Raw genomic sequence first — 26,530 nt, 5'->3', positions numbered from 1 at the left:
TGCAGATCCCCTAAAACCAGCACAATTCAGAGCAGCAGACTGGACAGTACTGGGCCCTCTCCGGGATATCATTAACTCGTCCTTTTCCACTGCTAAGATACCCTCCAGGTGGAAACAGGCATGGGTCTCCCCTGTCATAAAAAAACCTACGTTAGACCCCACTCTGCCTGAAAATTTTAGACCTATATCGCTGCTTCCCTGGCCAGCTAAAGTGGCAGAGTCCCATGTCAATACCATCTTGACAAAATATCTTGTGACCCATTCCGTTCTTGACAGGTCTCAGCATGGCTTCCGTGCTGGTCACAGCACTGAAACAGCTCTCCTGAGTGTGACGGAGCATCTCCGTTCCATATTAGATTCTGGCGAGACCGCAGCACTGATTCTGTTAGATCTCAGTGCTGCCTTCGATACGGTATCACACGAGGTGTTGCTGTTCAGGCTAGAGGAGGCAGGAATATCGGGACAAGCCCTTAATTGGCTTAAAGCATTCCTCTCTGGTAGATCATTCAGGGTGTCCATCCCCCCATTCCTCTCTAAAGAGCGCTCCATCGGACAAGGAGTTCCCCAGGGTTCGGCACTCAGCCCTACTCTATTTAACCTATACGTCCAACCACTAGCGGAGGTAGCCAGGAGAGGGGGGCTGTCGTTAGTATCCTATGCTGATGACACCCAGCTAGTGGTGACATTAAGGGATGTAGGTGGGTTGAGTGCACAGAACTTCAAACAGAGTCTCACCGACATAACCAGCTGGATGACATCTAACTTCCTTCAGCTTAACGCTGGGAAGACAGAGGTACTGGTGGTGGGAAAAGAGGCGGCAGCCAGGGGTGACAAATGGTGGCCGGAGTCACTTGCCAAAATGCCCGAGCCTAAAAACCATGTGAAAAACCTTGGAGTATGGATGGATTCTGCCCTTAACTTCACTCATCAGACCAAAAAGGTTGCTGCCACATGCTTCGGGATCTTACGGAACCTTAAGCCGATCCTTAAGTTCTTCGACCCTCAGACGCGCCAACTAGTAGTGCAGGCAGCTATCTTCTCCCGGCTGGATCACGCAAGCTCGCTTCTCCTAGGGGTAAACATAGCTGAGAAAGCAAGACTACGAGTCCAGAATGCAGCAGTAAGAGCCTTGACTGGTCTCCCTCGGCATCAATCAGTGGCAAGTACGCTAACCAAACTCCACTGGCTTCCGGTAGAGAAGAGGATACACTTCAAGACCCTATGTCTTGCATTTAAAATCCTGAAAACCGCTTCTCCACCCATGCTAAGTCCACTATTAACACCTTATACGCCTCGGCGCACCTTGCGCTCGGAAGGACAGAACCTCGCAGTCGTCACCTGTGTCAAGCTGGCACGGATGGGCGGCCGATCCTTCCGGTACTTGGCAGCCAAGCTTTGGAATGCCTTACCTCCCCAGATCCGCGGTCTGAATGACCTTTTGTCCTTTAGGAAAGCTATAAAAACCCACCTCTTCTGCTAAAATGTCTATGTTATGTAAGTTGCAACCAACATCCACAGCAGCCCTCTCTCCTCATTGGTGCAAGCGCGGGACGCCCCTTTGCTGGGGCAGCCGTGCGCTATAGAAAACTATATAACATAACAAGATCAATTCCCCACTCTGTTGTTAGACCTCTTTGGTGATTGGGTAATTCACTGCAGACGTGCACTGTGCTCTCAGTCAGCAGCGCAACCCCCGAACAACCGAACTGTGTCAATGGGATTCTCAAGGCCACCCCTACCCCAGGTCGCTACCTCGGGTACCACCAATCCAGGGTCCCTGGTCTCCGCGCCTTACTCCACCTCACAAGGTCATCCCGGGTACGGAAGGAACTCACAATCCAAGGGGCCTTACCACTGGCCCGTCACCGGCCACAAGGGGTCTGCGTCAGGGAGGGTTCATACACCTGTCTTCCAGAGGTGCAGTTGTCATTGTAAGGCAGCCATATGGGGTGGGGGGGGACTTGGCCTTACCGAGACGGCCCAGACCACCACTAGTGGGCCACAGAAGGCCACAATTACTAGCCCTCATTTTGTGCCACCTCCCTGTATCTGTAGAAAATCAGCAGAGAACCACTAGGCCTGGACCTTCCAATTCCTACTGCCCAAAATGGTCCTCCAGAGCCCCTCTCATTACGCTGTCCGGCCACCCATGTAGTGGCACTGCACTATGTTCCCAGTCCGTGCAGTCCAGTTTATTGTCCTTCAGGTGCCCCGCAAGGGATCCACACTGACAAGGCCAGGGGTTAACGCCAGTCGGTCCCCATGCAGTTCCGCACTCCCTGGGGGGGCCAAACCTCAGAAAACAATAGAGGGGGGAAGCACTGTTGTAACGGGCAGGTCCACTTTACGTATACCACTGAATGCCGTCATTGTCGACCTTCGTCCCATGTCCTCTCCACTGGTGAAAGTTAGCAGCGCCCTATGCGGTTCAGGTCGGGCGTGCTGCATCAAAAGCCCCTGCGGCCCCAATTACGTCCCACACCGCCACAGTAAAGTACCCGGGGGCCACTCGGATGGAGCCACCAAACCGCACTTCCACTGCCAAAGTTAGGCCTAGCGGGCATCTATGCCGCGCTAGATGGGCTGAGGTCAGGTGTCCTTCAGGCGCAACGTGCGAGGCACACCATGAATCCAGGCCGCAGTCCCAAACCCAGTGACTCACCTGTAGAATGCCCAGGTGAGGCGTGGGCCATCGGCCGCCAAGTGAAGTCCACGGGGCAGGCTGGCCGGAGTCACTCCTACTCCCCTAGTTGCTCCCGTCGGTCTCCCGCATCTCTGGGGCACGCAGCCACGAACACTATCCGCCTGCACTCTGTTCGCTCCAAGAGCACCTCTGTTGGAGCGCCACTTATGTCCCGCAGGCAGATGGAGATGGATGCTGTTGTAGAGGGACCTCCTCTGCAGCTATTGCGGTGCAGGGCCTAAACGTCCGGCAGAGCATCAAGAGGCCGCAATCTTGAACATACGTGACTTTTAGACTCTCCTCTAGCAATTGTCTTTTTTTAAATGATATATGGGGTTATGGAGAAATGTGAATAATAGTGTTTTCAGTGATGTTATTTAAGTGATGTAAGTGATGTAATGAGAGGTCATAAGCAGTGCATAAAGAGGGCGCACATTGTAGTTAGTTCACTAAACTATAACTGTTGAATTTCAGTTTTTATCTAATTTCAGCACCTAACTATACTATAACTTTAAGCTTTGTTTTTTCAGTTAATATATATATGAATATATAAATATATACATATATATATATATTTACACACACACACATATATATATATATATATATATATATATATATATATGTTCCATTACGCTGCCACGGTTGGAGGTGCACGCAATGACAGGCGAACTCAGCCACCACGGTTAAGTCCTTTATTGAGGCACAACGGGACACAGCGCTGGATATTTCATTCAGCCCCAACGTGTTTCGGAGCTCCTTATGCTCCTTGCTCACGGGGCGGGCATGCAGCGGCAGACGCAGGAAGAGAACAAGTCCCTGGTTCGTCCATAGCAATTATTGTTGATGTCATCTTTGGACTTATGGGATTCGTAGTCCTCCAACCACCATATGGCCCATGTTGGGCTCTGCCTCCTGCAAGATAAAATCAAACCCTTAGTCGGGCCTCCAAATCTGTGTCCGTTGAAATTAAATGCACAAAACCTGTCATTCTGCAATACGGTTTCTCAACATTTCGAATCCTGCAGTCCACAAACATTTTCGTGATGTTGCTACCGCCCGACCTGGCCAGGCCGGTAAATATGTTCCATTACGCTGCCACAGTTGAAGGTGCACGCAAGGACAGGCGAACTCAGCCACCACGGTTAAGTCCTTTATTGAGGCACAACGGGACACAGCGCTGGATATTTCATTCAGCCCCAACGCGTTTCAGATCTCCTTATGCTTCTTGCTCACGGGGGGGGCATGCAGCAGCAGACGCAGGAAGAGAACAAGTCCCTGGTTCGTCCTTTGGGCCATATGGTGGTTGGAGGACTACGCATCCCATAAGTCCAAAGATAACATCAGCAATAATTGCTATGAAACAGGACGAACCAGGGACTTGTTCTCTTCCTGTTCTCTTCCTTAACCGTGGTGGCTGAGTTTGCCTGTCATTGCGTGCACCTCCAACTGTGGCAGCGTAATGGAATATATATAAATGTATGTATGTATGTATATGTATATATATATATATATATATATATATATATATATATATATATATATATATATATAATGAAACATGAGAAGTTGAAAGTTTATTGCAAGGCTCTTTATGATGGATAACGAAAATGGAATATAATGAAATTTTAATTCTTATTCTTTTACAAACAAGTCACAATTATACAATTATATTATAGAAAACAGTTTGTTTTTAAGATAAATGGAACAATGTGAGCGTTTGCCGATAATATGCACATGCGGAAGTCTTTTTTTTGCTATTCACTCTGAAGTCATGTGCAGTTTGTGTTGGGCAGTAGGATTTCCTTGGCCACATATATTGCACGTGCTTCTGGGATGTTGCAATATTAGGATGTATGTGTCCATTCTCCACTGTCCATAGACTGACACAGACATGTTATGCAGGCCTCCTACAACCTCTTTAACTTCTATTGGAACATATAGTTTGACAATTTAAGTTTTGTGTTTTCATTCGGTCGAGTTAGTTTGAAGTGTATCAGGGATGTGGAATGCATGTGCAACATAAGCTGCAATAGATTGTCGCTATGATCCCTCCAGTCAGACCGTGCCAATATACGTAACTGATTGGTATTCACCCCTGACTCACAGTGGCACATCAGATTTTTATATTGTGTTGCTGCTGTTCATGCACCCATCACCAATAGATAGCAAGTGACTGTAGACCTAAGGGTGTATGGCTTTTGCCCTCTAAGTGAACCTTATGTCTTCTTTGGGATTCACTAGCAATGTGACAAGTCACACCTGACTCCCCTTCATTTTGGAGCCATTCTCAATACCGTTCAGTCCTGTGAACCTAATGTCTTCTTTGGGATTCACTAGCAATGTGACAAGTCACACCTGACTCCCCTTCATTTTGGAGCCATTCTCAATACCGTTCAGTCCTGTGCCTTACCCTCAGGATAGAGCGTCCAGGACATTCAGGCTATGATCCCTATCTTTCAGCCTCGGTCCTGAATTTCAGTGAAGTCGAATCTGAGGGTGCGAGGACTGATGGCCTCCTGCAGCCTGCTAGTCGAGCACGGCATTGGACCAAACAACAAGGAAACCTCTCTGACCTTGTTCAGATTTTGGAGGAGACTGCGAGAGGTCTGCAGTGGTGGCTAGTGGATTGTGATTGGGTCAGTGGCAGACCTCGCTCCCCTCCCCACCCAGAGCGGACAGTGGTAACAGATGCATCACTTCTGGGCTGGGGCGGCACCTCTGGTTACCGACAGAGTCCCAGCTCCAATTCAACCGTCTAGAGCTGAGGGCCATCATCTTGGCATTGAAAGCTTTCCTGCTATGCATCAAGAGGAGGCTGGTACAGGTGCTTGCAGACAACACCACCGCAATGTGACACTGTAACAAATAACGGGGGTGGAATAACGGACCCTGTGCCAAGATGCCTTGCTCCTATAGAAAATGAACCACCTGGCAATTTGTCTGAACCCAGGGCGAACTAACTCAGTCATCATTGCCTAGCGGTTCATGAATGTCAGCTGCATCCGGAGGTGATGTAAAGTCTTTCCTGTGAATGGAGAGGTCCTTGGCTTGATAGCTTCGCCATCACCGAGAAAGTGCAATGTCAGCACGTCTTTGCGTTGGAGTTTCCAAAGCAGTTCTCAATCGGAGGCACGTTCCACCTCTAGTGGAACTTGGAACGCCTGCATGCCTTTCCAATGATACCACTCCTGCCCGAGTTCTCAAGAAGATCAGGACTGACCTGTGGCAAGTCATCCTAGTGGCTCCGGATTGGGCACGGAGAGTATAGTACCCAGAAGTCCTGACCTTGAGAGCATTTGTCCGCTGATCAGGCTGCCCATCTGGTAGGATCTGGTGTAACAGCAGCAGGGTCAGGTTCTGCACCTGGTCTTTTGCAGTCTCCACCTTCGTGCTTGGAGATTGAATGGCGTCAGCTGAACACCTTTGACGTTCCTCTGAAGGTGTTTGATGTCATCTTGGCAGCCAGGCATCCCTCTCAACAAAAATTGTATACACCTCCTGCTGCACAAGTTGATCCACCCAGATCAATCCGGCTTCATGACGGGGAGAAATACTGCGCTCAACCTGCGATGCCTTCATGGTGTTCTAGGTAGGGCAGAGACTATTAGAGAAGAGGCAGTGATGTCATAGGATGCCAAAATGGCATTTGATATGATTGGGCTGCTCTACTCTGGGCCCCTTGCTACAGTAAAGGGGGGGACGGTCACCAGTTTGTACACTACAGAAAGGGATGAGACAGAGATGCCCACTCTCTCCACTAATATTTGCACTGGTGTTAGAACCATTGGCAATCTGGATCAGAGGTTATCTCTTTATTAGGGGACTTAATTGGACGGAGGAGTGGGAGGACAGAGTTTCCCTGAATGCTGATGACATTTTACTTTACTTAGCCAAGCCGTATTCCTCAATACATAGAGTGCTGCATGTATTTACACTCTTTCAAAAGTATTCAGGGTACACCATTAATTGGGATAAGTCGCTTATATATCTTCTGTGTGTGCTGGGCACTAATCATTCCAGGATTTGTGCGGTGAGAAGAGTAACCAAGGGGTTTCGATATCTAGGGATCTATGTCACTACAAGCCAGACAGTTTTTTGTGACAAACATTTTGCCCACCCCCCACTGTATCGACTACAAGAGGGCGTGCAACATTGGAAGACCCTGCCCCTTATGTTACTAGGTAAAGCTTTTCTAAATAAACTCCCCCGGTTTGTTTACATCTTACAAAATACTCCTTATCCATTATCAACCAGGTATTGTCAAGCAATAGAATCAGAAATATGCACACTTCTTTGGAAATATTCCTCGAACAGAGTTGACCAAACCCATGAAAAGCTGGTACGATGGAGGCATAGCCCTCCCTGCAATCCAAAATTACTATTGGGCATCTCAATTAGTTGTCACAAATCACTGGGTACACTGGATGCACACAGAGTCAACCGACAGGATGGACAGACATAACATGCCCCGGGAAATTATTTGAGAGCAATTTATGGGGGGAGAAAGAATGCACCAAGATATACACCAACCTCTACTACCATCACCTTATGGCACGTGGCAACAACCGCGCTGTGGTGGAAAAACACAATAACTAAGGTCACTCCACTTTTGGAGTCGAAACATGTGGGGCTGCTAGCAAAATATCCGGGGTTCAATAAATGGGACCGGATTGGTCTTTCTAGGATCAGGGATTTATGGGCAAGGGGAAGATTGTCCCCTTCAGTAATCTTCAAAGAAACTACGAGTTAGATGAGGGTGAACCTTTTTGATACCTTCAGGCTCGTAGTGTATTACAAAAGGCGGTCCCCAAATGTACTGAACTCCCGGCCTCCTCACCCTTGGAAGATAGGCTGTTGGATGACTATATAAAGGAGAAGGGGATATCATTGACATATAGGAAGATATTAAATAACACACTTGATAAATGGAGAAAGTACGCGCAAAGTGGGCAGATGATATAGGAGACATGAGCAACGACGAGTGGCAAGAGGCATTGGCATCCCCCCGGGAAGTGGCGATACGTTCCCGATTTAAATTAATACAACTAAAGATTTCTCATAGAGCGCATTATACCAGTGTGGCTTTGGTTAAAATGGGTACATTAAGCTCACCATTGTGCCCTAGGGGCTGTGGTCAGGTGGGAACGTTTATACACCAATGGTGGGAATGTTCAATTATTAAGACCTTCTGGGATAAAATAACATTGAGAATGCTGACATTACATGGGAAAGAAGTAAGGGTCTCACCCCGATGGTGCCTCCTCAACTTATGGGATGCAACGGACCTTAGTGCGAAGAATTAACTTGGGTCTCCCTGGGATGTATGGTTTGCTAAGGGCAATATTGCAAGGACCTGGAGGGGAATAACAGGACCTAGATTCTGAGATTGGGAGGCAGACATGGATTGGTGTATGCAGGCAGAAAGAGTGGTTTATTAAGGGAGAGGATGGCCAAACAAATGGTCCAAGATTTGGGGGTAATGGAACAAAAGTAGAGGGATGATATGCATGCCTATTGATGGCCCTTCCTTCCAAGGGGAGAAAGGGTGAAGGAGGATATTAGAGATGTGGCTGAGAATGAAGGGAACGCTACAATTGATATCGGTTCTATGTAATGATATATTCAATGCTGTAAACATGCACTGTACCATATTAACATTAAATGTTAATGTACTGCAATTATTTTTCAATAAAAAGAATATTTAAAAAAAACACTGTATACACCTGTCATTGCGACAAGTTTGTCATTTGGTGCAGCACATGCCAGATTGATCCTCTCCCTGACAAATTGTCTGACGTTATTTATTTTACCTCTTGCCGGCAAGGTCTTGCTTTGGGCACAGCATAAGGTAATCTTGCAGCCTTCTTCACGGTTGCCTAATCCGCCCTCATTGTTTAAGTTCCCCCGCCACTTTCTCCTTTTGTGATTCCCTGGTGGGAACTCAGTCTCATCATTACTTGGCTTATGTGCACTCCACTCAAGCTGCTACACAGCTGTTCCTTACAGCTCCTTACCATCAAGGCTGAGTCTCCCGTCATCATTACCCTGGCGCAGTGCAGCATCTGTTTGAGATTTAGGCTCTGTGTGTTAATCCTCCGTACACCACCTTCTAATCTAATAAACTGGTTATGCAAACTACGGCATCCTTTCTATCAAAAGATGTGATGCCATTCCATGTCGGTCAGACCATCACTCTGCCGTCATTCTATGCTCCACCTCACCCCTCTGAGGTAGAGAAGAGACTTCATCGCTTGGACCTCAAGAGAGTGGTGAGTTTCTACATTAATCTTACCAGCGACCACCGGGTGGACCGTCAGCTCTTTGTGGGATTTCCTGGAGTGAAAAAAGGCAAGGCTGGCCAGAGGCATGTCAATTGGTGCATTAAGATCTGCTATGCATTGCCCAAAAAGCAGCCTCCAGAAGAACTGCGTGGTCATTCTACCAGGGCCAATGCTGCAATCACAGAGTTAGCATGCGGACGTCCTGTCCAAGACATCTTTCAGGCTGCTACGTGGGCGTCTTGCCACATGTCCATGAAGAACTGTTGTCTGGACAGCCAGATCCACGAGAAGGGTACTTTACCACCGTGTCATGTAGGACTTTCTGATTTGAATCCATCTACAGCCCACCGACCTTAGGTACTGCTTTAATATCTATTCAAAAGGTGAGAAATCTGCAGCTGGAAGTCTCTGTCAGAAGAACAAGTTGCTTACTTTCGATAGCGCTTTTTCTGGTAAAGACTCCATCTAGCCGCAGATTCCTCACAGACCCTCCCTTTCTCCCTGTTTTTGTTACTCTTCCTATTAATAAGATCCCAAGTCTATGAATCTAAACTGGTCTATCAATTTGCTTTTACGGACTCCAGCTCTGGAGGTGGCGACGGTCGTGAACGCAACTGATGTCGACACTCAGGAATGGCCCCTATGTAGGCCCCACTTGTCATTTCTAGAGCAAAATGGCAGCAGTACACCACTTTCCGGCACACAGAGGCACTATGGAAAAGTTTCCGGACCCAGTCTAACGCCTGGGGGATATTTATAGCATGGGGAATCTGCAGCTAGATAGTCTGTACCAGAAAGATCATTACTAAAGTTAAGTAACTTACTCATTTATTTCCAGATCATATTGTCACATTTGTTTTCCCATTAGGTTTTGATGCTGGGTAGTAATTATTTTTGTTTGACTGCGGCTGACACCAATGTGTGTTCTTAGAGGAATTTTGATGACATAATGACATTTTAGGAATTGTGTGCTATGTGGGTTTCTTGTCTTGCAGTAATGACGGCAATGTGCTTTCACTAATTTTCTTTACCTGTTCCGTTGTCTTACTTTGCCGTCATGATAACATTTGTAGGATTTACTTTTTTTTGTTTTCTAAGAAAAGATGAGTGTGCATACAAGCTTTATTAATATGCAACTATAAGATTGTGTTTTTGTCAAAAGCATTTACTAAGCACAATTTGGCTATTTATGCCTTTTACGTTCACCACCACCTACAAGGTAAACTTCATCTTCTCACTCCATTCCGTGACGCTAATGGCAAATGAGCTGTATTCCAGCTACATTTTGTTGGAACCCCTGCAATGTGTTTTAATATTTTGTTTGTAGGACAGCAGCGGCTTATCCAACTATTACCAAAACATTCCCCTAACTAAATCTAGCCCTGTTGGCAGTAGTAATGCTTGTTGATTTGGGCTTATTTGTTGTCAATGTGCCTCATGTGGTAAAGAGCTTGCAAAGCTTAGATTGAGTGGGCTCAGATTCATGGTGTACCCAGTGCTCTGTTGGCCCTGACTGGGCTGAGAAGAAATGAAGACGTGTGTGAGCCAATCATTTGTCTGCTTGCAAAGCGCAAGAGCATTCAACCACTAAGATCGCTCAGCAGCATGACCCCCTGCTGTGGACAAATCAGTGGTAACCTAGGATTGGAGGTGCGAATAAAACATTTTCTAGCCAGCGCTTCAAGAATTTTCAATTCTATTAAGGACACGGAGGTGAGGATAATGCTTCTCTTTACTTTACTGACATAAACAGCAGCCAATAAACTTTGAAATAGCATAACCCCGGAAGGACAACCCCCTCCATAGGATGCACCAATCACATAACGTTCATTAGTATAAACGTCTGTGACGCAATACTTCTTCCTCTTTCTTTGTGAAAACCTTCAAACACAGTTCTTAAACTTGACCGTAGAACCTTGAACTCCGCTGATTCCTTCATCGACTTGAACCCGAACTTAACTACCCGAACTTCTTCTCTTGATACAGATAGGATTTCTCCATGACTCCTTAAGCCGGTTTATTCTGCTCTCCTGAAAAGAGAATACACACCGTAATATACCATTCACAAAATGTATTTCCAACAAGAATACTGGTGGGAAGAAAGCCAACATCATAATACATAACGTAATATAAACTCACATTTGTCAATATGAACAAATCAAACCTCATATTGTATAACACTGGTTCTAGGGTGCGATAATCCTCGCCTCCTTGTCCTTAATAGAATTGAAAATTCTTGACGCGCTAACTACAATTTTGTTTATTCTATGTCAGTCCACGGAGGCTTCAGTTTATGCTAGTTTAAAGTTGCTCCACCACCACAGTTGCTACATATACAATTGGTTTATGATAAAAACGTCTTGAAAGTAGAATCAGAAGACCAATCCGCCGCAGTCATGATATCTTCCAAGCGAGAACCTGTATTAAAAGCTTTAGAAGCCATAGCTCCTCTTACAGAATGGGCTCCAAAGGCCGACGTATCAATACCTGCCAGGTTCAACAACCAAGTGATCTACCTGGCTAGAGTTGTGGCAGTAACTGGGCGAAAATCTCTCTGTAAGGAAATCAACAGTTGTCCTGTAACATCATATCCAAATTCTCGAGTGAAATCCTCATAACATTTCAAACATTGTACAACACACAATTTACTGTGGTGCGGAAACGCAGTATAAGAAACACATGTAGAATTTGTTTTAGTTCTTTTCGAGATATTAAGTTAAACTCCTGATGGAGTAAATACCCTACCTACTAAGTCCAATGCTCGCACGTCAGACACTCGTCTACATGGAATTAAGCATAACAAAAGTGTCAAATTTGCTGATAACTGTTTACGAGATAGACCCTCATTTGCTGTCCAATTCCTGAGAAAATGTAGAACTATATCCACATCCTACAACTGTGAATATCGTGGTTTTGGAGGGTTCACCAACCTGATGCCTCTCACCACCTTACATACCAAAGGATGTTCCCCCACTGGTTTACCATCCACGTGTGGATGACCTGCTGAAATCACAGAACGGAAATTGTTAACCGTCCTATATGGTACACCTTTACTTGCCATAGCTAACAGGAAATTAACTGTCGTATGGATTCCGGATCCCATGGGATTCCCCTGTCGTTCAGCACACCAACTAACCCACTTATGCCAGGCTGACTAAAAGCAAATCGCGATACACCACCCACGAGTTGAACTCTCTGAGATTTAAGACCAACCGAAAGCCCTGATCTTTCTTTGGGACTAGAAACACAGTGCTGATAAAGCTGTAATCGTGAGGTTCTGACTCTATTATTGCTCCTTAGCGCACCAGTGACGCCACTTCATTGTTCATAAAAGACCTCTCTACATGGGAAAAATGTAGTGGTTGTGGTCGAAGAGACTGTTTTGGAGTTGATTAAAAATCTATCTGAAAACCTCTTACAGTCTGTAGTACCCAAGGGTCGCTTGTCGTGTTCTCCCACTTGTGTATAAACAAAGCAATCTGACCCCCCACTTGTACATCCCCACACTGAATCAAGTTTACCTGAGTAGGAGGTATCTCTGTTGTTACTCTGTCCTCTATAACCTCCTTTCTGATGTCTGCCTCTGCGATTTCTGGTGGGATAAAAATTGGACTTCTGGGCTCCCCCATGTCCTCTCTGGCCCTGGTAAAAAGGCCAGTGTGGCCACATATTTGCCACACTGGCCACACTGTTGCCACATATTTCCCCACCTCCTTCACAAATTTGGCGCCGAACACTATCCCGTTTGCCAGGGTTCCGGCTACGCTCGTGGCCATGTCCGCCAGTTGAGGGTCAATCCTCATTAGGAAAGATCTTCTCCTCTCGGTCGATAGTGCATAATTTGCATTGCCCAAGAAACAGAGAGCCCTCTGCGCCCATTCCAATATATGTCGCTTCTAAGAGGCTGTTGGGATCTTTGGCCTGTACCGCCGCATCAAGAATCTTCGTGAGAAGACCAGACACATCTAATAACTTATCCTGGCACCCTCTCCATGCTTTGTCCAGGTCCTTTTTAGGAACTTTAGAAAACTTTTTTAGGAACGTGGCCAAATTAGGGTCCAGTTTCGGTGTGTCAGCCACTTTGCCCAGTAAGGCCGGTCCAGGACACTCAGATCTCAATGTGGCGCATACCTCCCGCTCAAAGCCCTGTCGGAGGTTCTCCTGTACATAGTGTGCCACTTCCACACATGGGACCCATTCCGTAGACCTCGGGTGTACAATATTTCCGGGGTCAAAAAACAGGTTCTTATTAGTTGAAACACTGCTCACATGATGCATTTTGCGCTTTCTCTTTGTCGCCTTTTTAGGCTCCTCTGCATCCTCATCGGAGTCTGAAGTGTCAATGGCGGTCGGGGAATACTCCTCCGCCTCCCCTGGAATCAGCAGGGATGAATTTCCCAAAGGGATGGCACCACAATACCCATGATCCTTAATGACACTGGACGCTACTTGTGAAAGGACCTCCGCTGAGGATAGAAGACTCACCCAGGGAAGCCTTAAACTTTCGTTTTCCATAGCTTTTCAGGTGCTTCATAAATGGCTGTAGCACCTTGATGAGCGCCCTGTTCACAGAACCCTGGACCTGGGTATCCAGGGCTTCCACCAATTGTTCCTCTATCTGGTGCTCGTAGGGCACCTCCTCAAACTCTGCGTTATCGTCATAATCAGCCCAATGATCAATCTTCTCGGCGTAGTACGCCTTTGTGATCTCCGAGATATGTGGAGGAATTTCAGGGTGGGGAATGACCCAGGGGTGAACAGACCCTGAATGCCTGAGTAACTGAGTTGTCACTGAACCTCAGTTTGAAGCCCAAGCTGCTTGGGGTACGGTCAGTTGAAAACCTGGTCCAATGTATACCTCACTCCTAACTAACTATTCTTATTATTAATCGTAGTGGAGGGAGCAACCCCTTAATTCCCCCTAGGGCAGAGCCTTAACATGTTTTTCCACCCTCTGGGCGTTCGCTAGAGACTGGGGGTTGAGCAGTTCGAAATCGCGAGTGGGCGTACAGCCGATCAAGAAGGGGTGGCTCCCCCCGGATTCCCTGTCGCGCTGCTTTGTAGTTGAGAGGGCACACCGCGCACTGCTTCCGAAGCCACCCGTGGGCGCCCGTCCTAGGCCCATGATCGCCAAACTGCTCAACTACCACGACCGGGATGTCATCTTGCGACAGGCACGGGCGAAGGAGCCCCTGATGTACGACAATCAAAGGATCCTTATCTTCCCGGACTATACCAAGCTGGTGCAGCAACAACGACAATCCTTCACGGCGGCAAAGGCACGCCTGCGGGAACTGAAGATCCAGTACGCCTTGCTGTACCCAGCACGCCTTCGAGTGGTCTTCCAATCCCGGACACAATTCTTTAATTCACCTGAGGAGGTCTTTGCTTGAACAGATGAAACAGTTAGTATTAGGGTCGCGCAGCAGAAGCAACTGGCGTTCGCGCCCCCAGAAGAATCAACCTTCCCGCACTGGAGAGGACGGGGAGGCTGAAGAGGTAGATAATCCAACATCGGCGTCTTGAGGCCCCGTGCTCTGCCGTACATCCTGGCCTTGGGGCTCGGGACGCATCCCACTCGACCGTGGATACACCGGAGAAGATGTTCTTGCTTGTGACTTCCCATATCACTGTACGCTCCGAGTAGTATGTATACATGGGGGTTGTGGGTTGGAGCATGCCTGTAGGAGGGCAGACATACCCCCGGGGCTGTTTGTTCAGTTGGGTAAGGGGTAGGTAGAACTAGAGTGGGTAGTTGGTGGGGATTCATTGGGGTACCTGATTGCTGCTATCACTTTTTGCACTTCACCCCCCGAGGGCGCCGTGTAGCGGATCCAGCGCTCACGTGTCACCCTCCACGCCGCTTCCTGGCGCCTGGCCACGCCCACCCAGAGGCCACGCCCCCTACCCGCCCTACTTAAAGCGCTGACCCACAAGCGCTCAGTTGGTTCGTACTCCTGAGGCAAAACAGCCGGGAGCTTGATTTTAAAAGTATATTTTGTGTATTTCCTGTGTTTTATTAAGCCTACCTGATTGCTGCTAGCACTTTTTGCACTTCACCCCCCGAGGGCGCCGTGTAGCGGATCCAGCGCTCACGTGTCACCCTCCACGCCGCTTCCTTGGCGCCTGGCCACGCCCACCCGGAGGCCACGCCTCCTACCCGCCCTACTTAAAGCGCTGACCCACAAGCGCTCAGTTGGTTCGTACTCCTGAGGCAAAACAGCCGGGAGCTTGATTTTAAAAGTATATTTTGTGTATTTCCTGTGTTTTATTAAGCCTACCTGATTGCTGCTAGCACTTTTTGCACTTCACCCCCCGAGGGCGCCGTGTAGCGGATCCAGCGCTCACGTGTCACCCTCCACGCCGCTTCCTTGGCGCCTGGCCACGCCCACCCGGAGGCCACGCCCCCTACCCGCCCTACTTAAAGCGCTGACCCACAAGCGCTCAGTTGGTTCGTACTCCTGAGGCAAAACAGCCGGGAGCTTGATTTTAAAAGTATATTTTGTGTATTTCCTGTGTTTTATTAAGCCTACCTGATTGCTGCTAGCACTTTTTGCACTTCACCCCCCGAGGGCGCCGTGTAGCGGATCCAGCGCTCACGTGTCACCCTCCACGCCGCTTCCTTGGCGCCTGGCCACGCCCACCCGGAGGCCACGCCCCCTACCCGCCCTAGAGATCCCCTATTTCAATGTGCAACCCCAGAACGCGCAGCGGACGTGCGCAGCGGGCGCGCCGTTTGCGCGCCGAAGGGGCGCCTAAGGCAAGCCCGTCTGCGCCCGTCTGCGGCCGGACGGGGCTAGGGGCACGTCCCCATGCCAATTTTATGTGCTACTCCTCTGAGGAGCTGACCTCTCTCCAGGGCCATTGGCCACTCTCTGAATCCATCGGAAAGCACATTGCATCGTTAAAACTCACTCCCTCTTCTATCCCTATACTGCTGCCGCCATTGCCGGCCCCACCGTTGCTTTGCCCTTCCTTACCTGACCCCCCCCCCCTCTACTCCTCCGTTATCTGTCATCTTACTCAATACCAGATCTGCGGTCAAACACCACCATGAGCTATCCGTCCTCCTCGACTCTGAGAAGCCGGATCTATTGCTCTTGACCGAGACCTGGTTTTGTGACTCGTCCCTCCCCGTTCTCCTGGCCACCCTTCCCCCTACCTATGTTGCCCTACGCACTGACCGCCCGGCGGGCAGGACAGGCGGTGGTGTGGCATTGATTGCTCGGGCGGATTTTAATTTTCAGATCCTTCCATCTTCCTCTATCCCCTCCTCTGAATTCCTTGTTGCCCGATCCCTTTATTTCTCTCCCCCATCACTTGCCTCTTGATGTATCGCCCACCCCAGCCCTCGCCCCTATTCCTACCTGCGTTCCAGGACCTACTGGCCACCCTGGTGGTCAACTACGCTTCGATCCTGGTCCTCGGTGATTTTAATTATTGGCCTTCCGACCCTTCCGAGTGCGCCACTTCGAAGGAATTCACAGACTCTCTGCTCTCCCTGAACTTGGTGCCGCATATTTCGGTTCCCACCCATTCTCACGGTCACATTCTCGACCAGGTATGGTCCCTTAACCTCCCAATTTCCCCGGTGACTGTCTCTCCCTGCCCCTGGTCGGATCATGACCTCATTTCCTTTTTCATCTTAATTGAACCAGCGCCGAAAATCCCACGCCCCAAAAACACATGGGCCAGAAATTGGAATAGAGTTGACCTCCCCGCTTTGACCTCCCTGCTCCGGAATTCCCCTCCAACCCTTGCTGGCCTCTCGTCAAACTCTCAAGCCGAGGCAATTAATGCCTGGCTAGCCAGAGGCTGTGACTCTGAAGCCCCCTTGCGCCGTATTTCCATCCGTCGACCCAAGGATTCAAATAGATGGTTTGATGGCAACTTAAAAGAACTTAAATTGACCGTTCGTCAAGCAGAGAGACACTGGAGGAAGGACTATTGTCCTTCATTAAAAACCCTCTACCTCTCTGTACTTGCCAAATATAAAACGGCAATTCTTGATGCCAAAACCGCCTATTTTTCCACCAAAATCACGTCAGCCGAAAACAAGCCCAGGGAGATCTTCAACATTGTGAATGATCTAGCCTTCTCTGACAGAGCCTCACCCCAAATTCCTCCATCCCAGTCTTTATGTACCCAACTCAACTCATATTTCCTAGACAAGATTATTACCATCAAGGCTAACATCCCTCCCCCTTCATCTGCCTTCGTCGATCTTCCCCCTCAGACCGTCCCAAGTTGTCTTACCTCTATTCCCCCCCTTACCCAGGAAGTTTTCTTGGAGATTCTTCCTACGGTTAAATCGGGCTCCCCTGCAGATGTCTGCCCTGCACGCATTCTGCAGCAAATTTATTCCTGCTGCCCTGAACCCCCTGTCACTGTCCTGAACAACTCTTTGGCCCAGGGAGTCGTGACACCTGCACTCAAATCTGCCACCATAGTGCCCATACTGAAGAAGCCTGGCGCGGACCCAACCATCTCAGCCAATTATCGCCCCATCTCCCTACTGCCCTATTTAGCCAAGGTACTAGAGCGCCACGTCACCGCGGTACTCAGTGCCCACGTAGAGGCAAATGGGGGGCTGGCTTCCCGCCAGGCTGGCTTTCGTCCCAGGCACTCGACCGAATCAGTCGTGGTATCGGTCCTAGATGAACTCAGGAAGGGAATGGATCACAACCAACACCAGCTGGTGCTCCTGGACCTCTCCGCCGCTTTTGACACGGTTGACCATAACATCCTCTTGTCCCGTGTCAAGGCGGCCGGAATCCAGGAATCCAGGGAACAGCCCTGGTTTGGCTTTCCTCCTTTCTGAGGGACCGTACCCAGGCGGTTCGGCTGGGAGCCTTCACGACCACCCCACTCCCCGTCACTTGTGGTGTCCCCCAGGGTTCTTCCCTTTCCCCCTTACTTTTCAACCTTTACATCTCCCCTCTTATTTTCGCTCTTCAGCAGCTGGAGGTCACTGTATTTAATTATGCAGATGACCTCCAGCTCATCTTCGACCTGTCTTCTTCCTCTCTCTCTGTTTCTAATTTTCAGTCCATTATGATTTTCATCAGGGATTGGATGAACCACAACCACCTCAAATTGAACCCGGAGAAGACCGAGTTGGTTCTCACTGGTGGTTCATCCAGTCCCTGGAACCCCCACTTTTGGCCCCCCTCTCTTGGTCCCGCCCCTACCCCTTCAGCCACAGTAAAAACACTGGGAGTGAAAATGAACAGTCACCTCACTCTTCACTCCCAAATCAGTTCCGTAGTCTCCCCTTGCTTCCTCTCCCTTCGAACAATCCGCACTGTTTCCCGTTTTTTCTCCCCCCCAGGCTCTCAAACTGATCATGGCCGCATTGGTAATCTCACGGCTGGATTACGCCAATGCCCTTTATAATGGCATTCCGGCATACAGCTTACGGAGGCTCCAGGTGGTGCAGAACCACGCGGCCCGGCTTATCTACGGTCTCCCACGCTACCATCACTCCTCCCCCCTTCTTAGGGAGCTCCACTGGCTGCCTATCAGGGAGCGCTCCCTCTTTAAGACCGCCTGTATGACCTTCCAGGCCCGGCAAGGCACTGCCCCGGCCTTCATCTCTTCGCTGATTAGCGATTATGTTCCCTCCAGAGAGCTCCGGTCCTCCTCCAAAGCTTTCCTCCAAACCCCCCGTTTTAAGCGGAAAAAGTGGGGTGGTGCCAATTTCTCCACCTTGGCCCCTGCTTTGTGGAACTCTCTGCCTGATCACCTACGTTTTGCCACCCACTATGCCTCTTTTCGAAAGGATCTCAAAACGTTCCTGTTTAGACAGGCCTTCCTTTTATAAACTCGCTTACCCCTGCAATCCTCAGTAAATCGGACCTTGTTAGCGCCAAGAAACCGCTTGGGGGACGTTGCGCTCTACAAATGTTTTAAATTAGAAATTAGAAATTAGTAGGTACCTGGCCTCCCGTTGGGGGCTGGTGTCACCCTATTCCGCGACAGGTACTCCCATGTTGGTGAGGTATGGGGTGGGGGGGGAGGATGGGCAGTTGCGGGATTCGAGGAGGGGGTGGGAGGGATGGGGGTGCAGCGGGAGGGAGCGGGGGGTGGAGGGTTGGAGGGGGTGATGGGGGAGTTGGGGTGACTTGTTTTCTCACAGTGTCTATTTATGTCCAATTACTTTCCTACGTGTGCGTGCAATCACTGACACCCAGGGCCTTGCTGTACTTGCCCCCTGATGGCGGGTGACACTCGGGACACAGAACCCCCGCTGGCTTCCCTGCGAGTAGTGAGCTGGAATGTACGGGGGATGCTAGATAAAATCAAGAGGGGTGCGGTCTTGCGGCTGGGAAAGAGAGAAAAGGCGGATGTCTTGCTCCTGCAAGAGACGCACCTCCTTGGGTCCAAGACTCTTAGTTTACAGTGCTATGGGTATCGGCAGGTGTATCATGCTGGATTTGTGCGGGGGTCTAGGGGGGTTGCGATCCTTGTCCATCATAGGGTGTCCTACTCCCACGAAACACATTGGGTAGGCAGCCATGGCAGGTATGTCTTCATAAAGGGGAAGGTGGGGGGTGAATCGGTGGTCTTCGGAAGTGTGTATGCCCCACCTCCACTGCAGGGAGCCCTAGTTGAGAAACTGTTTGATGTGTGGGCTGAGATTCTGAATGTATTGGCGATAGTAGGGGGTGACTGGAATGACGTGATGAATGGGAGCATGGATCGATACAGACCGGGAAGGGGCCCCCTGGCTGACGCATCGACTAGATTGGGAAGCATGGTGCAGGGGATGGGCTGGATTGATGCTTGGAGATATCAACATGCACATAGCCGTGAATATACTTATGTTTCAGCAGTCCATGGGTCGTTCTCTAGACTCGACTACCTGTTCGTTCCCCAGAATTGGATAGACAGAGTAGCCTCCACTTCCATCCTCCCACGCGGTCTGTCCGACCACTCTCCGGTCCAGTTAGACCTCCGCCTAGACAGGAGACGGCAGCCTTTTCGATGGCGCCTCTCCACCTGGCACTTGCAGCAGGTAGACTATCAGTCGCATATGAGGACCGCCATAGCCCACTATTGGGACGAAAATGACAGGCCGGAAACTGACGCAGTGACCCTCTGGAAGGCATTGAAACCTGTTCTCCGTGGGGTGGATATTGCATGGTGCGCTGCAGCCCGAGTGGCCCGAAGGGAGGCGATCACTGACGCGGCGCTTCGGGTCAGAGAGCTAGAGGCAAAATGTACGACTGGGCGTGATGCCAATGCCGTGGGACAACTGCTGCTTCAACAGCAGTCGTACACCTCCCTGCTGATGGACGAGGCTCGTCAACTCTGGTTAGCTACACAGAGTAGGATCTACCAGTGGGGAGACAAATCCAGCGCCATGCTCTATAGGCTATGCCAGTCTACATTCCAGGCACACTCCTTGCTGGGCTTGTGTGATGAGGCGGGTGAGGCGATGACGGCCCTACCGGCAATAGCGGCCAGCTTCACATGCTATTACGAGGCTCAATATACTCCTCGGGAGTCTCTCCCGGCAGAGGACGTGGACAAATTCCTGGCGGATCTCCCGCCAAGAGCGCTGTCGGATGCGGGTCGTGCCAAGCTTGACCTTCCGTTGTCGGCCGAGGAGCTGGGTACGGCGCTGGGAGAGCTGAACACGGGCAAGGCCCCGGGGCCCAATGGCTTTCCCTGTGAATTCCTGAAAATGTTTCACCTCCAGCTGGGAACCTACTATGGACGGGCGCTGGAGGCGGCGAGAGAACGTGGGTGCCTTCCGGCAGACTGGCGACATGCCGAAATAGTGGTGTTCTGTAAACCTGGGAGATCCCCTAAATACCATGAATCTTACAGGCCGATTTCCCTCCTGAATGTAGAGGCGAAGCTCCTGGCAAAGGCCTTGGCTAATCGCCTGCTCCCGTACATAGCGGATCTGGCTCACCCAGACCAGGCCGGGTTCATGCCAGGTAGGGCGACACGTCACAATATCAGGCGTGCTCAGGTGGTAGTGGAGGCGGCTCGATCAGCCGGGTTCCCGGAGGCGCTTCTATTGGCGGACATAGACAGGGCGTTCGATTCCCTGAGTTGGGTTTACCTACGTGCCCTTCTGTCTCGCCTAAACCTGGGGCCCCGATTTCTCTCTTACGTCCATTTGCTATACACCGACTTAACGGCCTCCGTGAGAGTAGCGGGAGCGGTGTCCAACCCCTTCCCTATAGGCCGGGGCACCCGTCAGGGATGCCCCCTCTCGCCCTACCTATTCGCCCTAGCGATGGAGCCACTTGCGGCATGGGTGCGTATGGACGCTCAGCTGCGCGGTGTGAAGTGGGTGGCGGGACCCTCGGACAGGATAGCACTGTACGCCGACGATGTCCTATTCTTTCATACGGACCTAAATAGGTCAGGGCCGAGGGTCCTGGAAATTATGCGTATCTTTGGTAAGGTGTCGGGCCTTTGCCTGAACCTGCGGAAGTCTACGCTATGGACGCTGGGAGATCGCGGAGGTCTGGGGCCCTGGGCGAATGCCTTGCAGGAGGCTACTGGAGGCATTAAATACCTGGGGATATTCCTGACGGACGTCCCGGGGGTATCGTGGGCCCGCAATGTACAGCCTGTGTGGGATCGTGTGCGCTCGGACATGACGACGTGGTCCAGAATGCCCCTGAATGTATATGGCCGCTCAGCCATATTTAAGATGGTGGCTCTCCCACGCCTCCTGTACCAGCTACAGAACCATCCGTACCCCATTCCACTGCAGTGGTTTCGTCGGGTGAACTCGGCGCTGAGACAGTTCCTTTGGGCGGGAGGGGTAGCGAGAGTGGCACTTCGCACGTGCTTTCTCTCCACTTACTGCGGGGGACTGGCCACGTCAGATATCCTGTCCTATTACCAAGCGTCCCACCTGTTGGTGCTGAACGAATGGTGGTATGGGGATCATGGCGATCCAGCCTATGCCCTTGAGAGGTTTCTGATGGACCCGGCAACGCTACACACCATCTTGTACTCGGCAGCGGCGCCGAGGAGGCTCCCGGAGGTCACTCAGGTGACCTTTCGAGTGTGGCGCGGTGCGCTGCGATGCATGGGATGGTGGAACAAATTGACGAGGGAGACTCCCCTCTGGCACAATGGGCGATTGCCGGCGCTGGCATCCTTGAAAGGTTTCAGCGGCTGGGATGCAATAGGTATTTCCGCCCTGGGTCACGTAATGACAGGCACGGCTTTTAAGACGTTCCAAGCCCTGCGAGAGGAATATGATATGCCCCCAACACAGCTCTTCCGCTATCTACAGCTCCGACACGCCCTGTCTCCCTCCCTGGTTGGTCTAGATTCCCTGCCCGAGTTCAGCCCACTGGAGGCTAAGGTCTTCATGGGTGAGCTAGAAACGAAGAAAATCTCTAGTATATACCAAACGTTAACCACGCATTGCTCATCTTCCCTGGATACTCTGAGATCTGCTTGGGAGAGGGACATTGGAGACCTGGAAGAAGAGGACTGGAGGGAGGCCTTGGAGGCCCCGAGGGGGGCGGCGATAGCGGTTCGCCTGCGATTTATCCAATTTAAATACTTGCACAGAGCCTACTATACTCGGGACAGGTTGTGGAGGGCGGGCCTGATAGCCTCCCCTGATTGCTTGTGGTGCGGCCGTGAGATTGGAACCTTTCTACATACGGTATGGGCGTGTGATAAGCTGGTGAGATTTTGGACTGGTGTCTGGGACTGCCTGTGTGAAGTGTTGGGATGGGATCTCCCCCGCTCCCCGCAGCTGGGCCTCTTGCACGTTATGGAACAAGTGGGAGGTAACATTTACAAGCAACATTTGCTACTATTGGGCCTAACAGTGGCCAAACGTGATATTGCCCGAGCCTGGAAAGACCCAAGGGCCCCCTTGCTGGGGGTATGGAAAAGGGGGTTAGACTTCTGTATGGGGCTGGAGCGTCCGGTGTTTGCTGCCAGGGGCTGTCCTCGAAAGCACTTTAAAATTTGGAAGAGGTGGGCGGAATATAGAGGGTTGTGGCTGGAACCGCCAGTGGATCATGATGTTGATGACGGACACTCGCTTATGGACCTGGGGTGAATGGATCCACACACGGACTTTGTTATTAAACAGTTTTAGATTTTGGACTACGCTGACACTGTGAGGGGTTAGGGGTGGGATCCGGGAGGGTGATTACTGGGATGGGGGTTGGGGGGATGGGAGTTCAGGGGTAAATGTTCCTATTGAGTATTGCTATGCTGCCTATGGATGATGCATGTCTTTTGCACACTACGTCTCTGGTGTTCAGAGAGTGGTGCCGTTGCTGCAATTCTTTAACACCCTGACATGAAAATAATAAAAATTGTTTTGAAAAAAAAAATCACACAAATGACCAAAACATATTTACCTACCTTTACCTTACCTGTTTACAGGAAATGTCCCAGTGCTGATCCAGGTATCCAGCTCTGAGTAAGAAAAATAACTTACAAAGTAGCTTTCCTGTAATTTACTGAAAAAGCCTATTCATTCCAATGTACTGTATTTGCAAAGTGTTGCAACCTGCTGCATCCCCTATAAATCAAACAAAGTACAAGTTCTATTGCATGTTCTATATTTAGCAACTTATTAGTGAAAAGTATGTTATTACCTGTGCCAGGCTTGCTTGGTTCTAAAAATAAACAACAGTATATTTTTTATACAAAAACAATTGGCCTAGAGTTCACTTCTTGAGTGTGTGATTTCATTTGCTGACTGAGTGTGTTCATTAAATCAGTGCCGTAACGAAACTTGAGGGGGCCCCCCTGCAAACTACATGGAGGCCCCCCCATTCTTCATGCCAGTCTAGAGCTCTCAGGCTAGCGACCCGGCATACTGCAGGGGAAGCGGGGCTATTGTTACGCCACTGTCACCAATACAGCCGTTATAAGTAATACTGGATGGTGGAGGTAAAGGTTGGGCTTATTCTGTCAGTAGGCTTTCATAGGTGGTGGTCCATTCATTAAAGGGTCCCTGCCATCAGTAGGCCGGGGAAGTTTGCCCAATTTTAGGTGGGTTTCCTGATGCAGACTCCTGTCATGATGTACAACATCGGGCCCACTCATCGTTCAGTTTTGACAAAAGTGCATCCACTGCTCCTTCTCGTTTCCGTTTTAAAACATTAGACAATGCGACAATGCAGTATTTCAAAAGCAGATGTAACTACAAAGAGAACATTTTGATAATACATTTTTATTGGTAGACAATAGCAATCTTAAGAGGCATTGCATAGCTTCATACACACTTTAACCCCAATTCCATCACAGTCTCTCTCTCTCTCTCTCTGTCAGTCAGTCTCTCTCTTTCAGTCAGTCTCTGTCAGTCAGTCTCCCTCAGTCAGTCAGTCTGTCTGTCAGTCAGTCAGTCTGTCTGTCTGTCTCTCTCTCTGTCAGTCTGTCAGTCAGTCGGTCTCTCTCTCTCTGTCAGTCTCTCTCCCTGTCAGTACCTCTGTCTGTCAGTCTCTCTCTCAGTCTCTCTCTCTCTGTCAGTCTCTCTATCTCTCTCTTTCTTTCAGTCGCTTTCACTCAGTCAGTCTCTTTCTCAGTCAGTGTCTCTCTTTCTTTCTGTCAATCAGTCTCTCCCTTTCTGTTAGTCAGTCTCTCTCTGTCAGTTTCTCTCAGTCAGCCAGTCTCTCTCTCTCAGTCAGTCTCTCTCTCTGTCTGTCAGTCAGTCTCTCTCTGTCAGTCTCTCTCTATCCTATTTTCTCTCTCTCAGTCAGTCTCTCTCTCGCAGTCAGCCAGTCTCTCTTAGTCAGTCTCTCTCTCTCTCAGTCAGTGACTCTCTCTGTCAGTCAGTCTCTCTCTCTCTCAGTCAGTCTCTCTCTGTGAGTCTCTCTCTCTCAGTCAGTCTCAGTCAATCTCTCTCTCGGTCAGTGACTCTCTCTGCCAGTCTCTCTCTCTGTCTGTCAGTCTCTCTTTCTCTGTCAGTCTCTCAGTTTCTCTCTCTCCGTCAGTCTGTCAGTCAGTCTCTCTCTCTGTCAGTCAGTTTCTCCCTCTCCCAGTCAGTCTCTCTCTCTCTCCCAGTCAGTCTCACTCTCTCCCATTCAGTCTCTCTCTCTCCCAGTCAGTCTCTCTCTCTCCACTCTCTCCCAGTCAGTCATTCTCTCTCCACTCTCTCTCCATTGTCTCCCTCCACTGTCTCCCTCCACTCTCTCTCCACTCTCTCTCTCCACCCTGTCTCCCTTCTCTCTCTCTACTGTCTACTCTCTACTCTCTCTCTACTCTCCACTCTCTCTCTACTCTCTACGCTCCCGCCACTCTCTCTCCACTCTCTCTCTCTCCACTCTCTCTCTCTCTACTCTCTCTCTCCACTCTCTCTCTCCACTCTCTCTCTACACTCTCTCTCTACTCTCTCTCTCTCTCTCTCTCTCTCTCTCTCTCTCTCTCTCTCTCTCTCTCTCTCTCTCCCTCGGTCTATGACGATCTTCACAATCTATCTACAACAATAGCAACGAGCCACAGGGAACAGACAGTACCAGTTACAAACCAGCTTTCTCAATTGTCTCCTTTAAATGAAAAACAGGTCACAAACCTGTTAACTCAGATTAAATCAGGTGCACCCTTGGACCCCTGCCCTCCCTACATACTTCATCTGGTTCCCGACACAATTAGCTCAACTCTGACCCCTCTTTTGAATGAGGTTATAGGCTCTGGTATCTTCCTCCATAGATGGAAAAAGGCCTGTATAAGGCCCTTTCTTAAAAAAGAATCCCTGGACCCTATGGAACCTAAGCACTATCGTCCGATATCATGCCTTCCCCTACCGGCCAAGATTCTTGAAAAAGCTCTGAACCAGGAATTAATGGAATTCATAGACCAAAACAACATACTGGATTCCACCCAACATGGCTTTAGGTCATACCATTCCACGGAATCCGCTCTAATCATGGCCACTGAGGAAATCCGTAGGACCATGGACGAAGGAGGAAGAGCTGCCCTGATCTTGCGAGACCTAACGGCGGCATTTGATACTGTCAATCATGGGGTCCTACTAAATAGACTCGGAACAATAGGCATTACAGATACCGCCTTAACTCTACTCAGGTCCTTCTTAGAAGGCCGATTACAGCAAATCCATTGGGAGGGTCTTCAATCAGGAGAGTTCTATCTCCCATGCGGCGTTCCACAGGGATCGGCGCTCTCCCTTACTCTATTCAATTTGTACGTGACCCCTCTAGCAGTACTTATAAAATGTCATGCTCTGCGTCTAGTTTCTTATGCCGACGACACCCAATTAGTGGTGCCATTCTCCCAGACGGTGGAAGCCACAGCAGAGCGTTTCCGTAACTGTCTCCTAGGCGTAAAGAGCTGGATGAGTGAGAACTTTTTAAAACTCAACACGGAAAAAACCGAGGTGATTGAGTTTGGCCAAAAGCCTTCCATCTGGAGTCACCTTTGGTGGCCTCCAGAAGCTGGTACATGCCCAGTCCCAGCAAAAAAGGTTAGGAACCTCGGTTTCATGATTGATAAAGAACTAACCTGTACAGCTCAAATCAGTCAGGTTACATCTGCCTGCTTCTTCACAATAAAGGTTCTCCGAAAAATCCTGCCATATATTCCTTTTACTTTGAGG

This window comes from Lissotriton helveticus, chromosome 3_1, assembly GCF_964261635.1.
Source record: "Lissotriton helveticus chromosome 3_1, aLisHel1.1, whole genome shotgun sequence".
NCBI lineage: Eukaryota > Metazoa > Chordata > Amphibia > Caudata > Salamandridae > Lissotriton > Lissotriton helveticus.
This window is presented reverse-complemented; position numbering follows the sequence as displayed.